Source organism: Notolepis coatsorum (assembly GCF_963971535.1).
Source record: "Notolepis coatsorum genome assembly, chromosome: 2".
Taxonomy (NCBI): domain Eukaryota; kingdom Metazoa; phylum Chordata; class Actinopteri; order Aulopiformes; family Paralepididae; genus Notolepis; species Notolepis coatsorum.
Window position 1 is genome coordinate 221,069,105 of NC_140166.1, and position 5,000 is coordinate 221,074,104.

Below are 5,000 nucleotides of genomic sequence, written 5' to 3' on the forward strand. Positions count from 1 at the left end.
AGCGTGGAGCGGTCAGGTTGCCGTCCCCGCAAATCCACATTGCCGGAATATAAATGAATGCCACATCGGAAGTCTCTCTCTCTCTCTCTCTCTCTCTCTCTCTCTCTCTCTCTCTCTCTCTCTCTCTCTCTCTCTCTCTCTCTCTCTCTCTCTCTCTCTCTCTCTCTCCTTCTCTCTCTCTCTCTCTCCCTCTCTCTCTCTCTCCTTCTCTCTCTCTCTCTCTCTGGCTCAGAAGTGTAGGAGTTCAGCCAGAAGCCACAGCGTCAGATCCTCCACAGAGCCCCAACCTGAGAGAGGAGAGAGGGGAGGGAGAGAGAGAGAGGGGAGAGAGAGAGAGCGCAAGAGAGAGAGAGAGAGAGAGAGAGAGAGAGAGGAGAGAGAGAGAGGGGAGAGAGAGAGAGCGCAAGAGAGAGAGAGAGAGAGAGAGAGAGGGGAGAGAGAGAGCAAGAGAGAGAGAGAGAGAGCAAGAGAGAGAGAGGGGAGAGAGAGAGCAAGAGAGAGAGAGAGCGACAGAGAGAGAGAGAGAGAGAGAGAGGGACTGTCTCATTGAGATCTATATCTCTTTCTCAAGAGAGACCTGTTAACAATAGACTCACACAAACGAACACGTTGGACGGACGAGTGCCGTTTAGACGTAGATCAACAAACAAATCAAACGAGTAAAACAAAGGAGATCAAAGGAAACAATTGCAATCAAACTAAATCTAAATCAAGTCAGTGTTCAAAACGTTTAAATCTTCCAACGGATTGAACTGTTTTCCGATTTCAAGGTTTTCTGTGATTCATTCCATTTTGCACGGAGCACAGTGTTCACTACCAGCCTCACGTGGAGCGTCTCACGCTGAGCGAGCCCGCGGCCGGGGACCAGATGTGCTGCGTTTAAACCCTTTCACTGCCACACTACAGGAGGTTAACCCTTTACTATCACACTACCGACGGTTACCTGCTGTAGTGTGGCAGTGGAAGGGTTAACCTTCTGTAGTGTGGCAGTGATTGATTTTTTGATATGATGTTTAAAAAAAAAATATTTATACAGGTGTACGCCCAGCCCATATGGGCTTACAAGACACATAACAATAAGTATATAATATTATACTTGACAAGTTACTTGACAAATTATGACATATAGACCAAGATGGCCACAAAAGAAAGAAAATACAATAAAAACGTAATATAACACAAGCTGTACGCAATGTATGTAAACAAAGAAACAAGAGGAATTCATATACAATTATATGGGATATAGTGCCATGCTTTCTCCAAAAATCCCGCAAAACTGAAGATGTCCTCCACAAAACAAAAAAAAAGCAGTGAAAGGGTTAACCTGCTGTCGTGTGGCAGTGAAAGGGTTAACCGTTTGGTAGTGCGGGCAGTGAAAGGGTTAAAAAGCGGAGCAGCGATAATAGGGATGTTTCATGAGCAGAAGCCTTATAGATACATAAAATACAATGCAAGTCCCTTCTCTTAGTTAGAAGAGTCCTTTCACTGCTCCATGTAGGGCTGTCCCCGACTAAGGATTTGGATGGTCGACTAGGATTGGCCAAAATTTGCCGTTAGTCGACTGACTATTGGTCGACTTAAATAAAAATATAAAAATAAAAAGTATAATATATATATATATATTTTTTTAAACTTTTTAATCATTCCATTTGGGCTTGGGGGTGCTTAATGTCTGAAGGAGTCGACTGAAGGCTTCTTGTCCTCTGCAAAAGCATGCAATTGGTCCACTGATGGATACATCTTGATATTTGTCTGGTCTAGTGTGTTCATTAGACGGGTGAAACCCTCTTTCAGTGCCTCTGTGCCTGTTTTCGTAGGCAGTTAGCCTCTGGTATGCGCGCCATTAGCGTTAGCCACGCTTCTAGGCCTCTTTTCTTTTGGAAAGAATGATACATTTTTTTATTTTTTTTTGTATTATATTCGACTAAGAGGTTGGCCAGTCGACTACGGCTCCTTTCGACTGATTAGTCGACTAATCGATTAATAGGGGTCAGCCCTAGCTCCATGTAAACACAATGGTGAGTATAGTGATAACACGCACTATACGCATGATACACAGCATGTAGTGGTTTCAGGGTGGAGGGAGAGGACTGCATGTATACAGAATGCCACCATAATCACATACAGACATACTTGTTGATTGGACAATGGTCTTCCGGCAGTAGAAACGTTGTTTTAGACGCTCTTTAGACAGGTGTTCCTATTATCTAACCAAACCCAAAATATATAAGCTCTTTAAATCAAATCAAATCAAATGTATTTGTAAGGCCCGACACGTTAATTAACATCACACGTTAATGTCCCCATGGGGCCGGACACGTCTTCTTTAAACAAGTCAAGAAGAAACATCACAGTAAATCAAGAACAAAACAAAAACACCATAAAGGCCAATTTTTTTTAAAATAAATGCAAAATAAAATGCAACACTCCCAGCGAAGGTAAGGAAAAACTCACTAAAACCTATATAGGAAGAAATGCACTAGTACGATTACTATATTACTATTACTATTGATTTGATTTGATTTTAAATCTTTATTTCGAACATGTAAATAAATACAAACAATATAGAAATCAAAACAAATCATTGATCAAGAAATTTAATTAAAAAAAAATTAAAAAAGCAAAACTTAACTCAATTTACATGTTCGAAAAGTAGTAGGAAGAAGTATACACTTATATAATCCTACCCCTTTTCCACTATTAGTACTAATTTAGAACCTTATAAAACAAATATATATATATATTATATATATATATGCAAAACAAAAAAATTATATATGTAAAACACGAAAGAAATACAATAAAAATGTAAACACCAGTGAATGTCAAATCCCTTCCTCATCCCTGTACCTCGTGAACATCATTTCCTTATAATTCAGTTTGAATTGTCTCATATTTGGACATTGCTTTAGCACTTTACTATTACTATATTACTATTACTATTAATATTATTATAACTATTACTATTAATATTACTATATTACTATTACTATTAATATGACTATATTAATATTAATATTACTATATTACTATTACTATATTATTATCACTATTACTATTACAATATTACTATTACTATATTACTATTACTATTACTATTAGTATTACTATATTACTATTACTATATTACTATTACGAGAGAGAGACAGAGAGAGAGAGAGAGAGAGACAGAGAGAGACAGAGAGAAAGAGAGGAGAGACAGAGAGGAGAGAGACAGAGAAGAGAGACAGAGAAGAGAGACAGAGGAGAGGCAGAGAGGAGAGAGACAGAGAAGAGAGACAGAGAGGAGAGACAGAGAGGAGAGAGACAGAGAAGAGAGACAGAGAAGAGAGACAGAGGAGAGGCAGAGAGGAGAGAGACAGAGAAGAGAGACAGAGAGGAGAGACAGAGAAGAGAAACAGAGAGGAGAGACAGAGAGGAGAGACAGAAAGACAAAAAAGAGAGACAGAGAAGAGAGACAGAGAGGAGAGAGAGACATTTGACCAGGTTTGATCGATAGTTTGATTTTCAAACACCTGTGATTATCTCCATCACTTGTTTACGGCTTTGCCTCACAGAAGTCTCTTTACTACTCTCTCTATTTACTCCCTCTCATGTTCTCAAGGAACTGTCCAAGAACATTGGAATAGCACAACCTGAATGTGGATTCTCCCTTTAAGCGGTATTAATCAGATACAGATCGCAGAATCCCTGAGGGCCTGTATGTAGGTCATTTGGAATTGTGTTTTTCACAAACCTGCTTGTGAAAATTGTCCAAGAAATCAGAGTCATGTTGTTGTAATGGTACTCCCACAATATTTTACAACATGTGTAACCTGTTATTGTTCCTTGAATTCTAGCACGTCTGGCAAGCTGGAGTCGGCGGATGAGAGCTCAGAGTGGAACCCTCAACAGGGGACTGACGGCCCAGCGGCCCCACAATGCACCAGGAAGACCAACGTGCAGGCTCTTGAGTTAATGAAAAACTGCTTGAGATCATTTCACCTCCACGTTCAGACCCCATGCTGTTGGACCGCGCTCCCCTGTCCTGACCCATGTCAGACCCACCTCCACGTTCAGACCCCATGCTGTCTGACCTCACTCCCCTGTCCTGACCCACTTCAGACCCCATGCTGTTGGACCGCGCTCCCCTGTCCTGACCCACTTCAGACCCCATGCTGTCTGACCACGCTCCCCTGGCCTGACCCACTTCAGACCCCATGCTGTCTGACCACGCTCCCCTGTCCTGACCCACTTCAGACCCCATGCTGTTGGAACACGCTCCCCTGTTCTGACCCACTTCAGACACCATGCTGTCTGACCACGCTCCCCTGTCCTGACCCACTTCAGACCCCATGCTGTTGGAACACGCTCCCCTGTCCTGACCCACTTCAGACCCCATGCTGTTGGAACACGCTCCCCTGTCCTGACCCACTTCAGACCCCATGCTGTCTGACCACGCTCCCCTGTCCTGACCCACTTCAGACCCCATGCTGTTGGAACACGCTCCCCTGTTCTGACCCACTTCAGACCCCATGCTGTCTGACCATGCTCCCCTGTCCTGACCCACTTCAGACCCCATGCTGTCTGACCATGCTCCCCTGTTCTGACCCACTTCAGACCCCATGCTGTCTGACCACGCTCCCCTGTCCTGACCCACTTCAGACCCCATGCTGTTGGACCGCGCTCCCCTGTCCTGACCCACTTCAGACCCCATGCTGTTGGAACACGCTCCCCTGTCCTGACCCACTTCAGACCCCATGCTGTTGGACCACGCTCCCCTGTCCTCACCCACTTCAGACCCCATGCTGTTGGAACACGCTCCCCTGTTCTGACCCACTTCAGACCCCATGCTGTCTGACCACGCTCCCCTGTCCTGACCCACTTCAGACCCCATGCTGTCTGACCACGCTCCCCTGTCCTGACCCACTTCAGACCCCATGCTGTCTGACCACGCTCCCCTGTCCTGACCCACTTCAGACCCCATGCTGTCTGACCACGCTCCCCTGTCCTGACCCACT